Raw genomic sequence first — 15,980 nt, forward strand, 5'->3', positions numbered from 1 at the left:
TCTTTCTCAAAGGGAAGTGCGTGAAACACGTGGATACAAAAATAGGTATATTTACATGACAGACAAGATCAAGAGGAAAAATGAATTAAAATACGTTAAATTGATGCTGCCAAAGTCCTCCCGAGGGCGGGGGGCGGGGGGAGAGGAGGAAACGCTTGGGAATGCCAGGAACACGGACCCAGAAAAATTCTGCTACGATCGTCCTTCTGAAACGATGTGAGGACCCAGGTTACAATCGAAGGCTGGAATTTGGGGAATGCTTTACTCGAGAGTGCGCTGAGGGCGCCAAGGACATCCTCGAGGCTTGACTAGTGACTTAGAGCAAGAAGGCAGAGACACTTGGGCCGGGATTGAACCAAGAAGCTCAGGGAATACCAAGTTGTAGGCCCAGAAGTTTAATAAATGCACGAGGGCGAACATAACGTGACTAAGCAACTCTTTCTGGGTACTTTACCACATAGTAGGGGCGTAAGGCTGACGTCTGCATCCAGCGTCGTCCAAGTCCTTCTCTGCGTCTTCTGCCAGGGTTCACGTGTGTGTGTAGACAATGAAGGGCTGCAGTTGAGTTTCCGCTCGCTCTGGGGTTTGCACTTCCCCACTTGCAATGGATACTGGCTGCGTAGTTGGAGTACAAGGCAAAGAGCAGCTACTTCCACGTGGCGACGAAGGAAAGAAGGGGGCCGGAGGTCTGCACTCGTGACCTCCTACATTAGCTACTGGACCGCGTGTGAGAGCGAGCTCCTGGTGCCCTGGCCTTTATTACTTCTGGACGGGTGTAGGGGTATTTTGTATATACGATGGCCTGACCGTGTCACACTTCTGTATCTCATATATATATATATATATATATATATATATATATATATATATATATATATATATATATATATATATATATATATATATATAGCATTATAAATATATATATATATATATATATATATATACATATATATATATATATATATATATATATATACATATATATATATATATATATATATATATATATATATATATATATATATATATATATATATATATATATATATATATATATATATATATATATATATATATATATATATATATATATATATATATATATATATATATATATATATATATATATAATATAATATATATATATATATATATATATATATATATATATATATATATATATATATATATATATATATATATATATATATATATATATATATATATATATATACATATGTATATTGTTATAACTACTCAGGCTGCTGCCTTGAGTATCAATTTAAATATTCTAATTTACATTGAGAACCATTGGTTCAGTCAGCATCCAGCCATTTTGATTTGCACACATGAGTCTGGAAAGTTGCCAGAAAGGTATATCTGTGGCCCACACACACACACACGCACACACACACACACATCTATCACCTATCTTTTGCTTTGTACTTCTGAGGTCTGAATTTTTGACAGGATCTGTCTAGCAACTCAGCTGATGTTGGAGCGGACATCTGACAGGGAGATTAACCTAAATTGCCATGACTCACCCTCACTTGCTCCCCGATTGTCCTCGCAACAAAACTTGTTCTGTATGCCATCATCTTGCATAATGAAACAAAGAAGATCCCTCAAGTGTAATCTATCTACCACAAGGGTTAGAGGACCTGAAGAGGGGATGCCAATCTCCCAATAACCTGTAGCTTGGAGCCTGAATCGAAGTTTTTAGTGCAAGGGACTAGAATTCATTAAACTAGATAAAAGCTTTGTCAGAATCCATTGGCCTCCATCTCTCAGCCCTTTGTCTCCTAGTTGAATGCCTTATACTCTCACCCTCCAACGCTCCCCTGAGCTAGTAATTTCATTTCAAATTCCCCCCTTGGCACTGGCTAATCTCAAGAGTAACATAAGTAATGCCTTGAGAGAAATTTGTGGTTCATTATTGTTTAACGACCCACACCACCAACTTGAAAGGCGTTGGGCCTATCTAACTTTATCCAAAAATATCCATCTCATTCCTAGACTATCAGTCCCTTGGGGCCGCCTAAAGCCTTTATCAATCTATGCATGACTGTGGCAGCTAATTCCTGCAATTCTTTACTTGCAGGATTGTGATTTTGGAGCTGTTCTCCGTCATGCTGTTCCAACATTGTGCAATGATTCAAGCCCTCTGAGAAGGGCCTATGAACCATTTCTCAGCCTATATAGCTATAAATTTTGTCCCCTTGATTGCTTTGATTGGTGTTAGTGTAAATAAAGTATGTTAATTGCTCCAAGAGTCTATTTTACACCCCAGTAGAATACTTTGTCTCACCTTATACCTTTGTTAAGTTTATGTATATTGATGTATGTGTGTGTATATATATATATATATATATATATATATATATATATATATATATATATATATATATATATATGTGTGTGTGTGTGTGTGTGTGTGTGTGTGTGTGTGTGTGTGTGTGTGTGTGTGTGTGTGTGTGTGTATGTTTATTATTGAAAATTGCCGATTATTGAAAATCGGCAATAGAAATGCTCTATTATTGAGAATGAGCAAGCGATTTGCCGATTATATAAAATGAGCAATTTTTCTTGCCTAGTATTTAAAATCAGCGGGTTTCAAAACTCAGCAAGACCATTTTGCCGAATATTGATAAATCGACTACTATACCATCTGTAATTAATGACACTATTTTTAACTTTTAATGTTTTATCCTATTCTAATCTCTTTGTTAATGGCAGTTTGGCCATTTATAAGTAAGTTTTAGTAGCCTAATTCCTTGTTACTATCACCAACAATTGTTATCAACTTGTAAATAGGAGTGAAGGTGTGAAGTGAAACATACGGTACTCATGATAATTCTCTCGACAAATACGTAGATTAGTTACGGAATTCTTTTCATTCTTTACTACAGTTCTTGGCGAATATCGAATAATCCTCATGGCTTCAGCGATGGAAGTAAAAGAAAATTTTGAGGCAAGGTTACGGACCATCGTTGAAGGAAAAGGGAAGAACACAAGACTGTTCTCGCTTGAAAAAGTGAAAGATATTATGCCAAGGTTATCAAAGAATCTAGAAAGTGATGCTATCACCACTATTGATTATAACTATCGTTCAAGATATGAGATTCTTAAGGTTGGTGAAACGGAATGTTTGATAAAGAAAAGAACAGATGGGAAAGAACATTATAAATACGTAGCAGCGTTTGAGGAAGTATATGGTGCAATAGAAAAGGCACGTAAAGATGTTGGTCGTGGTGGCGAGAAGAAAACTTTATTTGAAGTTAAAAAGAAATGGTCTAACAAAACTATGGAATATTGTAACCTGTCTATTAACTTTTGTGTAGAGTGTCGTTTAAAAAGAGTCGGAAGCAAACAAAAGGGGCTTGTCGAAACCAATTAGAAGCCACTCATTTTATCGAGGTGCCAAATTGATCTAATAAATTTTCAGTCACTTCCTGACGGGGATTATAAATACATCCTAACTTACGTTAATCATTTTACCAAATTTTGTGTGTTTAAGCCCTTTAAATCTAAAAGAGCAGAAGAGGTAGCTCAGACACTTCTACCTGTGTTTTTAACATTCTGGTGCTCCTGCAGTACTGCAAAGTGACAACGGTAGGAATTTGTGAATTCTGTGATATCCGAATTATCAACACTTTGGCCACAATTGCAGCTAGTGACAGGTCGGCCAAGGCATCCCCAAAGCCAAGGAGCAGTGGAGCGACTCAATGGTGCAATCCAGGATAAATTGAAGATATGGATGCGAGAGAATAATTCAAGAAATGGAGTATTGGCTTAAAAATTTGTTCAGTGGCAAACACTTGTAAATATCTCAAGCATGAGACAACGAAACATACACCATTTAAGGCCACCTTTGGAGAAGAACTGTCAGTTGGTCTTTCTTCAACAAATCTCCTGAGTCGGTTTTGGATGGCATATGCTACGAAGAAGATCTTGACAAGGTAAATATTAGATAATGTATTAAAAAAGATAAACTGATAATGCACTTTGAAACTGAATTTTTCATACACTGTTCTAATGGAGTAAACTTAATCTTCTTCTTCTCATTTCTCCAAAAAATCATAAGTTGAAAGACCTAATTTACTGTGTTAACAAGTCTTTACATATTTTGTAATTTTCCATTTCCTAAAGCTTCAGGTTTTAGAAAGCATAGTAATACTAAAATTTTAAAAGTCATATGCCTAGTTACAATCAGAAAAGTATGATATGAGCTAACGACCTATTATTTTCAGTTCTTCAGCGAGGACGGTAATTATAACATCGGAAAGAAGAATGAAAGTAGGAAAACAGAACAGCAACTTGAAGATGAAGAGCTTCCAGAGCAACCTGAAAGTGAAAAGGGTTTGAAGTAATATTGAAGAAAGGGTTAAATGCCATCGAAGCTAAATGGGAAAATGTCGACATTAGTCAGGCTCAACTCCATCAAAGATGATCCGTAGGGGGTATGAGGATGCAGGAATCACTGCAGGTAGAAGACAACGCTACTCTAAGAGTTCCAGACGTTGATCAGGTCCTTCAGACCCTAAAAACTTACTAGTAGTTGTACTGTCCAAGGAAAATGACATGTATCGTTTAGGGTGCAAAGAAGGCACCTTAAATTCTTGCTTTACTAGAGCTGATTTAGATAAAATTGGTGAAAAACTACTTAAAGTGGCTGATGTACAGACATCCACGTTACTTCAGAGCTGCGGTAACTCGATCCACTGGCATACAAGGTTACCAGAAATGTAATGCAAATTAGATTTTATTTCTCAAGATGTAGCTGTAGTAGAAAGAAAATGAAGTGTAATCTCTAACGTCCATCCTAGCAATTTTATAAGAATGTTTAGTTTTTATTTTGTTTCTTTATATGAAATAGATATAGATTAGTTAATTTTTTATCGTCAGTGAATTATTTGCCAATTATTTGGTGAAGGTTGATAAGTCAGTATTCTAATAATATTGTTATGTTAAAAAATAAATTGTATTATTTTATGTTTTCAGTGTTTATTTGAATTTCCAAATTAATTGCTTATAAAGAAAAAACGGATATTATAATAGAATTAAAAATAGATGATGGCTTTATAAAATGAGTGTATTACAGTAAACATTCTTAAACTGTTATTAAACTAGAGAGTCATTATGGTCTACATTAGTTTGCGTAGAGCTTAGAATGGACCTTCCAGCTGTCAAAATTGAATACTGGTTGTTTGAAACACTATATTACAATATTTTCAATATTCGGCAACGTTATCAATATTCAGCAAAAACGTGTTACCTAACATATAAAATGAGCAATATTTTGCCCATTATTGAAAATTTTCAATATTAGGCAGGGCCCTTGCTGATTATGTAAAATAGGAAATTTTTTGCCGATTTTCAATATTTTCAATAATGAGCGTAACATATATATATATATATATAGTTCGTCGTCCCGTGGGCTGAACCAGCGACGGACAAGAACTCAAGATGTTTGTGGACGCTAACCCACTAGCCAGTGCGAGTTTCACGGGCGATTTGTATATATATATGTATATATATACATATATATACACATATATGTATATATATATATATATATATATATATATATATATATATTATATATATATATATATATATATATATATATATATATATATATATATATATTTATATATATATATATATATAATATATATATATATATATATATATATATATATATATACATATATATATATATATATATATATATATATATATATATATATATATATATATATATATATATATATACACATATACATATATATATGCATATATATTTATATATATATATATATATATATATATATATATATATAAATATATATATATATATATATATATATAACAGAAAGCTGCAAACGTCCTTTAATACCATTTCACTTACTGAAGTAATATATTTTCATATATGTGTTGCTGAAGTAGTTCACTGGTCTGATAGTTGAACCAGCACGAATATAACAGACTCAGAAGACACTAACCGTCGCCACAGTTAGGCATGTGAATACCATCTCTGTTGGAGAGACCACCTATGCTTGTCGCACGAGTTGCACATGACTATTTATCACATCACTGTGACTACAATCAGAAGCTACAAACGCATCATCTAATTCACTCTACCTCGGAAGTAATATATTTTCATATATGTTACCAAGGTTCGACCCACGGACGGTGGACTTATTATCAACTAAAATCCCTTGGTAACATATATGAAAATATATTACTTCGAGGTAGGGTGGATATCGCTTCCAAAACGCAAACACCTTGAGTTCGACGGGTGGGTTGATGGAGATGGTATTCACTTATACCTCTCTGTGGCCGACTGGTTAGGTGTCACTGTAGTCCTGATTCCTCGTCCGTCGCTGGTTCGATCCCACTGGACGGTGGACTTATTATCAACTGTACTCCTCGGGCAACATATGTGAAAATATATTACTTGAGGTAGAGTGAATTGATATTAGGACGTTTGTAGCTTTCTGATTGTATATGAATCACGGTGATGTGATAAATTATCATATTATGGCTACGCAAGCAAAACGCACTACACGGTCAACATGGCAGAGGTGGGTGGATATCGCTCTCCAAAACGCAAAACCCTGAGTTCATGGTGTTGATGGGAGATGGTATTCACTTATACCTCTCTCTTTGTGGCCGACTGGTTAGTGTGTCACTGTAGTCCTGATTCTCGTCCGTCGCTGGTTCGATCCACGGGACGGTGGACTTATTATCAACTAAAAATTCCCTTCGGTAACATATATGAAAATATATTACTCTGAGGTAGAGTGAATTGATATTAAAGGACGTTTGTAGCTTGATTGTATATGAATCACGGTGATGGATAAACTAATAATGATGGCTACGTGCATAAACGCACTACACGGTCAACATGGCAGAGGTGGGTGGATATCGTCTCCAAACGAAAACACCTGAGTTCGACGGGTGGGTTGATGGGAGATGGTATTCACTTATACCTTCTTTGTGGCTGACTGGTTAGTGTGTCACCGTAGTCCTGATTCCTCGTCCGTCGCTGGTTCGATCCCACGGACGGGACTGGACTTATTATCAAGAGTGAAAATTCCGTTTGTAGTAACATATATGAAAATAATATTACTCTGAGGTAGAGTGAATTGATATTAAAGGACGTTTGTAGCTTTTGATTGTATACTGAATCACGGCTGGTTCGATCCACGTGATAAACAATCTGTACCCTTCGGTAGTCATAGATATGACTACGCTTGTAGCTTTCGATTGTAAACGAGGATAACAGTCATGGTTATGGCACGGGTCAACATGGCAGAGGTGGTGGATATCGTCTCCAAACGCAAAACACCTGAGTTCGACGTGTGGGTTGATGGGAGATGGTATTCACTTATACCTCTCTTTGTGGCCGACTGGTTAGTGTGTCACTGTAGTCCTGATTCCTCGTCCGCTGGTTCGATCCCACGGACGGACTTATTATCAACTAAAAATTTTCTCGTAAACATATATGAAAATATATTACTCCGAGGTAGAGTGAATTGATATTAAAGGGACGTTTGTAGCTTGATTGATTATATATATATATATATATATATATATATATATATATATATATATATATATATATATATATATATATATATATATATATATATATTTATAGAGAGAGAGAGAGAGAGGAGAGAGAGAGAGAGAGAGAGAGAGAGAGAGAGAGATTTAGAGAGAGAGAGAGAGAGAGAGAGAGAGAGAGAGAGAGAGAGAGAGAGAGAACGATCTGGAGGATATGACTAGCCACATCCTCCAGATTATGCAAAATATTAGCCACCCGCAATCAAGTCTCAATATGTACGGTCTCTGATACTTTTGCTTATTTTTCCACACGGAAAACCTCCAGAATTCACATTTAACGACCTGACTGTAGAAACTGAATACTAATTCATTTCGGTTCGAACGTACATAATATTTGCATGACCGAATTCCTTGAAATATATGTGATGTTTTAAATGCCTCGGAAGAAAAAGAATGTGTGAGTCCTGAACGGATTTGTCTTAGACATCTTCAAGAAAGCTGATACAGAATTTGCTTTATATATGGTAGAGTTGCAGTGCACATGGTCATAAGGATGGTCAAGAACTGAGAGCAGCAGGAAAGACGAGAGAAGAGTTCTCAAATGATAAGGGAATGATAAAAGACAAAGTCTTTATCCATCCCTAGTTACACTGAGTGATAAATCTATTTACAAATCTCGTATTTCGCAAGCACTTGCCTCACACCTATGTTATTCCTTAACAGGATATTGATGGATATATCGTCTTTACTGTCCATAAGACGAGATCTAATACGCTTCTTAAAATCTTGACATGGTGAATATTTATTTTAAATTAATAGATCTAGCGAATATGACCAGCATATTCAATCATATTATGACCTCTACCCTGAAGACAACCTTCATAATCCTCATCTTTCGTTTATTAAACCTCTTGGTTTCAAAGGCGCAATCTTTATGCAGCTTCAGAGGACTTCTCCTCGGCTTTTCGAACGTTTAATCAAGATATATCTAGGCTACAGTCTGGCTACACGGCTAAAGAAAAAAATTAAAAAATCGCTCAATAATTGTAAATTGTCAAATGTTGTTGAGTTAGTCAAATGCAGAAAATATATACAAGGAAGACAGTACAAGTTTTGAAAACAGCAGAGAGAGAGAGAGAGAGAGAGAGAGAGAGAGAGAGAGAGAGGGGGAAGGGGGGGTGAGGGAGAGAGAGAGAGAGAGCAGAGAGAGAGAGAGAGAGAGAGAGAGAGAGAGAGAGAGAGAGAGAGCAGATGAAATACTTTTGCTTATTATGTTGCCACAGGAACAGAGATCCTGAAAAGCAAGAAAGGTCTGCCTATATTGTACGACCTAAATCAAAAACATTTCTGACAATATATCACAGAAATTCGTTACAAATTTAATTGTGTCACTTTTTCTTTCACTGTATAATACCTAAATTTTCGCCCTCTGTATCTAATTGTCGGGAAATGAAAGCTTTATGGATGGTAGTTTTACTGGATAGATAATTGAATTCTATGATGCTCATCGGAAGAACAATTGGCTGGGTAATATTTTTAGCTTTGCAGCCTCACAATTGTAACAACAGTAGTATCATTTGTAGTGAATATGGCATATGTTCTCCAGATGTGAATTGTGAACAGTGGATAGCACTTGATAGATAAGCTACGCATTGATGATTAGTGAACTGTTTAGAAAAATTCTGAATTAATTCTTGTCAACTCAAAGTAAGTATATATAAACGGAGTGTATCATGAAGAGAAAATAGTGTGGAAAACTATATATTGCTTAATATTCCATTGTTATCAAGAGGTGTTCTTTCATAAAAGAATTGAAATGGTAGGGAGGCAAGGTTGATTAATGGTCTGGTATTCAGCAAGCAGGACATACAACCGACATCATGGAGAGAGTTTTTGGATTATGATTCATATTTAATGAAAAACTACCATTATTTTTATGTACGTTTTAGTTAACCGCTTTTGTTAAACACGCCGTATTCCGAAATTAATTCAGAAAATGACTGAATGATCTATTTTTCAGCCATATTTTACGAAATATGCTACTCGAACTCAAACAAGGGAAAAGAAGAGACTTGTTATCTTTCTCCTCCAACGCCGCTTGCCACAAAGAGCTTCTGCCTATCTCCAGCCTCCTTTCTCGTGGTTCGTCTTCAAGTAGGCCAGGATCTCCCAGTTCTTCGAGTGCCCACGGAACCCCATTGGACACTATCACATACCATCCTCTCTGGGGTTGTGCGAAGGATATGTCTAAGCCATCTCAATCCCCTTTTTATCATGATCCCATCTACATCTGGAACTTCCGTAATTTACCTAATGGTATCCTTTCTTACTCTATCCAGCTTATTCCTGAAATTTTTCTTGAGGTTTTATTCTCAAATCAACAAAGTCTCTGGATATACATTCATTGTCATGCTAAACTTATACATAATCCGAATTTCGGACGCAGTTTTAATATTTTAGATCCCCAAATCTTATACGATTTGTTGAATATCAGCTCAAAAGTACCTGTAATGAATATCATTGATCCAGAATATTTGAGATTTGTGCTCCTTAATACTTTATCCACGTAACGTTTCATCCCTTTGCTCTGTCTCATTACTTCACTTCTTAGATTCGTCTTGAATCCCTTCTCTCTAGGTATATGATTTGTTCTGTAATGGAAGCTTTGCAAATCTTGTGGAGATTCAGGGGTTAAAACAGCATCAACTGGATTTTCCAAGTCTCAAGTTACTTTCTGTAAAAGAAAACTATTGAGGTGGCTTATCCTGTCCGTCTGCACTGTTTCTGTCCGCCCTCAGATCTAAAGCCTACTGAGGCTAGAGGGCTGCAAATCGGTATGTTGATCATCCAGCCTCCAATCATCAAACATACCAAATTGCAGCCCTCTAGCCTCTGTAGTTTTTATTTTATTTAAGGTTAAAGTTAGCTATAATCGTACTTCTGGCACCGCTATAGGTACCAACAACACAGGCCATCACCGGATCGAGGCTGAGTTTCATGGGCCGCGGCTAAGGGTTTTATGGGCCGTGGCTGAAAATTTCATATAGCATTATAGCTGTACAGAAAACTCGATTGCGCCGAAGAAACGTCGGCGCACTTTTTACTTGTTTCATTATGAAACCTGTGAGCCCTTGTATCCTTCATCATCTGCTGCAAATTTACTTGACAAGGTCCCATCAACATTAACTTTGCAGCTGCTCTGTTCATGGATAATTTCAATATGCTTTGCATATAACGGGGATTCTATAATGACGCCAGATGTACCATAACATTAGTCTGAGGACGCTCTCAGACGCTTTCTCACAATCAACTAAAGTCAACAGAAGGGGATTTTTATTTATGTACACTGCTGCAAAATACGTCTTGATACATACAATTGAAAAGTGCAACACTTTCCTCTCTAAAACCATCTTTTCCATCTCTGATCATGCTGTCAAAATCTTTTCTAGCTCATTGAGACAAGCATACTGGATATTTTCTTTAAAACTAACGCAAGTGAAATGCCTCAATAGGTACCACATTTAGCCAGGTCATCTTTGTTGCGAATTTTAATTTCCAGTCATAAATCTTTGTTTCCTCATTCCATATTCTGCGTTTCGGTAGTGGGAGATACAGAGGCAGAACAGTCAATATTTAAGCCTTACAGGTAAAACTGTACGTATAAAGAATACAGGCTTTGTGAGTAATATGCTCTCGTGTGACAAGTCGGAGATTATCAAGGTATGGAAAGTACATCCGTTGTCTAAATACATATTAAAGGTTGAAACAGGAGAAAACATCTATATGAAGCAAGATTTTTTCATGATAACTTTTTCCTCTTCAATATGGTCGAACTCTCGAAGGTTTAAGTGGTATGACACACTTAAAAGGTGAACAATAGAACTAGAAAAAGGCTTTGCATAACCAATGACAAATGAATCTACTTTCTGGTCCTTTGGATTATGTTCGTTTGTAGATTTGCATTTATTAGCAGTGTTTTATCTTCCTCCTAATTTTTATTTCTAAATTAGCCTTCCGAAGAAGGTACTCAGCTCAAACATGCGTACAGTAACATTAAAATCCATGTGAATTCTAAAACGATCTATCAGACAACAGTTATTAGGGCTTTATTTTAGATCATTTATCATTTTCAGTCACAACAGAGAGAATCCAGTAACGCTTTACATCTTTTACATGTAAGGACAACTCATCTTTTGTATATGCATTGTCAATTGTTCGTTGTTAACTGTTCTCACTTACAATTTTTTACAGTGAGATCAAAAAAAAAAAAAGAAAACTTTGAAAATAGTGAAACAATCAGAAGTTGGTACACAGTTAGCTTCAAGAGATTCAGATCCTGAAGTTATCCGTTGGTCTGAAAACAGTCCAGCAGCAAAGTCGTACCCTATCACCCTCCGAACGAGCCCACCCTCAATGGAACTATTGGGGTATCTATGACTGCTTGTGTCCAAAAAAGGTACAAGCAAGATCCGAAAGCTCAGACCTTCTTGCCTGAGCTCGATCTGGTGCTGCTTTGTCAGAGCGCCAAGAGATGGTGCTGGTGTTCTACTGTACTGTTTTTGATGACATCATTTTCTGGAGAAAATCCGGTTCTGTTAAAGTAACTTTAATCATCACGTGCGAGTGTCATCTCTTCAGCCAATATTTTGCTATCCTTATGACGAACAGCAGGAAAAGCTCTAGCGGTTTTCACATGCTTCTGACTGGATGAAAAGGTATATAATACTTGTCAAACTTTCTGCTTAAATTGCATCGAGATTGGTTACAATGAACCAGAAATATTCACACTGTGCAAAAGCAGCCACTGTATAGTTTTGTAATGATGTTAATGATTACAAAAGGTTAGATATGAAAAATTATCGGAGAATATAGCACCCAAATTCAACATATATGATTTTGTTCAAAAACCACTCACACATTGACCTAAGTGTGTGAATGGCTTTTGCAAGATCCACGCTGAATTTGGATACTATATTCTCAGAGAGTTTTTCAAATGTTATGTGCCACTGTCCGATAATAATTCGACGTATGCAATCTTACAGAGAGCACAGTAACCCAGCCAAATAACGAGATAGATTAAACATTTCCAACCATTATATATATATATATATATATATATATATATATATATATATATATATATATATATATATATATATATATATATATATATATATATATATATATAATTTATATATATATATATATATATATATTCATATATATATATATATATATATATATATATATATATATATATATGTGTGTGTGTATATATATATATATATATATATATGAAATATATATGAATATATTTTCATTCATATACAGTCATTAAGCTGTTACCTCAAAAGAAATGAATATTTTCCTTTCCCAGTTGATAATAAGTTCTCGTCTCGTGGGCTCAAACTGGAAGACAAGAACTCAGGACTAAGACGTGCGCTTTAACCACACGGCCAACAAGTAATCAACTAAAAATTTTTCACTTTGTTTTTCATATATGAAAATAAATTATTTCTGAGGTGAGAACCAACTGATATTAAAGGACACCAGCATACATAATATATGTATATCACAGTTGGTATATATATAATATAAAATATACATATATATGAAGAGCATATTTATATAAACCTCATATTATATAATGATATATATTTATATATATATATTTATATATATATAAGAAATATATTATATATATATATATATATATATATATGCATATATCTGTCCGCCTATCAGATATATATATAATATATATATATATATATATATATATATATATATATATATATATATATGATATATATATATCATCAAACATATATATTTATATATATATATATTCTAGCCTATATATATATATATTTCATATATATATATATATATATTGTCGTGGGTCTGTGTGTATGTGTGTGCATTTTACATTAATGCCCTAATCCCAAAAATTCTCACAAGAGATTGAAGCTTCTCTAAAAGCTTGAAAGGAGCATAAAAAGATTTTCATTTCATTTTTCACTTTGACAATAATATATTTGTAAGGTGAGCAACCAATTCCATAAAAAGACACCAACGAATTATGATGTCTATAAGCAAAATGGACATAAGAGAGTGAAGAGCTTTTTACAAAAAACTCATTAAAAATAAAAGGAGCCTTTTTAGATCGATTTTAGTTTTCAGTAAAGAAAACTATTGAGATAGCTTTTGTCCCGTCACACTTTTTTTCTGTCTACCCTCAGATCTTAAAAACTACTGAGGCTAGAGGCTGCAAATTGGTATGTTGATCATCCACCCTCCAATCATCAAACATACCAAATTGCATCCCTCTAGCCTCAGTAGTTTTTATTTTATATTTAAGGTTAAGGGTTAGCCATGGATCGTTCGTCTGGCAGTGCTTTCCGGAGGCAGAGTGCAACATTATACCTTTACTCGACCGCATCTGGCGAGCGACTGAGTGCTGGCCGGTCGTACTTGATAGTTTTATACAGCATTATAACTTGTACAGAAAACTCGATTGTTTTCCAACTTGAAAAGAGTTTTGGAAAAAGATCATATGACCAGCTATCATTGCGGTAAAACATTGAAGAGACACCATCAAGATCTTTTAAGAATCAGTCATTTTGCTTAATTGGATATCAACTGGGACGGCTCTTCACTTTTACTAAATGAGAGATGAAAAATATTTGGGTACATTTAACCCACTCTAGAAAATACTTTCCTAGAATAAATCTAGAAGTACGTCAACAAGCAATTAATATAAGTGACTTCTCCATCTCTCTCTCTCTCTCTCTCTCTCTCTCTCTCTGAATAAAAAATATCAGTGCTAATGACTTCGTAGTATCGTCTGATTCGAGAGGAAGCAATTAATCACAGCTAAAAGAAAAATTGATTTTAATCAGTTCCGAACGAACGTAGTTGAATGTCACAAATGACCTTAACCAAAAAGAAAATAAAATGAGTGAGATGATTTTAATCAACACACACACAAGTAGCCTTTATCAACCAAACGTGGCACTGTAGGCATTACTTAAGGTTCTTTGCAGCATCCCTTCGGCCCCTAGCTGCAACCCCTTTCATTCCTATTACTGTACCTCCATTCATATTCTCTTTCTTCCATATTACTTTCCAATCTCCCCTAACAATTGTTTCATAGAGCAACTGCTTTGAGGTTTTCCTCCTGTTACACCTTTCAAAGCTTTCTAGTCTCAATTTCCTTTTCAGCACTGAATGACCTCACAGGTCCCAAACGTCAAATGTCTAAATAGTCTTTAAGAAGAACTTCACTTTGATTTTAACTTGTTTGTTGCTTGGGGACCATTAAATGCACCGACAATCAGAGCCAAGTAGATACTTCAAGACGTCGCCGCGAGATTTTCTTTTCCAAAAGGTGGCCGAGAGGCCAATCGAAGCGCCTCGAGATCTCTCAGTCTCTTGAGAGAAGGACACGCGATGATGGTGCAAAAAACATTTCTGCGATATATTGGTACCACAAATGTCAAAAGTAATTTGTAAGGAATACACTATGAGATTCAGAGCCTTGAAAAAGCAAAATAATAAAGAGAGAGAGAGAGAGAAGAGAGAGAGAGAGAAGAAGAGAAGAGATTGAGAGAGATTAATTGTGCTATTGATGAAATTATACCTCACTTCTCAAGGGATCATTTCCTTAGGCTACAGGATCGTTCATCAAGGACGAATGTTGGGTTTCTGGAAGACCTACCGTTTGTGACCACTTATTTCTTCATTTTTACATTTAGTTAGATCTTGACATTTATTCTTGATAATGACTAATATACAAATGGTTGTTCTAATTTGACTGTAATTCTCAACTAAGAAATGTAGTGCGTTAGAAAGTTATAATTACATATAATATATTGTCTGTATATATTTGTTTCTTAGGAGCATGAAATGTAATATTTAAAAAAGAAAGAAAGAAAGAAAGAATTTATGTTGTCTGGAATAAAACTGATGATTTACTGTGCACTGGAACCACAGTGTTCATCTGGTATAAAGAATGGAAAAAAAAAATTTTAACTGTCTTTTTTCCACACGGAAGTGAGAATTGTTTTTCCATTTTTTTTTTTTTTTTTTTTTTTTTTTTTGAGACCGAATCATCACAATGTCACAAAAATTAAGTCCCAAGTCAATGAACATGGCTCCAAATACAAAATTATGCCCACTTGACAGACTCTTAAAAATATTAAATTACTTTTGTGCTAATTTTATTGAATAACATTGACAGTAAGTAAAATTGTTTCCTACACTTAAGCGCATCCACAGATGCTACATTATGACCGTTCTTATATTGTTCTAGAAATACATAGTTAATTTTTTTATTTTTTCTTACTCAGCAAAGGTATTTCATTCTTGAAGTATCAACTGGGCTGTCTGTGTCTGAGGGTACG

The 15,980-nt window shown here is 35.1% G+C and overlaps 1 pseudogene; it reads left to right on the forward strand.

Moving 5' to 3' along the window:
• The first annotated feature begins 2,950 nt into the window (after nucleotides 1-2,950).
• LOC136827859 (KRAB-A domain-containing protein 2-like) overlaps nucleotides 2,951-15,980 on the forward strand; it is a 36,174-nt pseudogene continuing 23,144 nt past the window's right edge.

This window comes from Macrobrachium rosenbergii, chromosome 42 (genome assembly GCF_040412425.1).
Source record: "Macrobrachium rosenbergii isolate ZJJX-2024 chromosome 42, ASM4041242v1, whole genome shotgun sequence".
NCBI lineage: Eukaryota > Metazoa > Arthropoda > Malacostraca > Decapoda > Palaemonidae > Macrobrachium > Macrobrachium rosenbergii.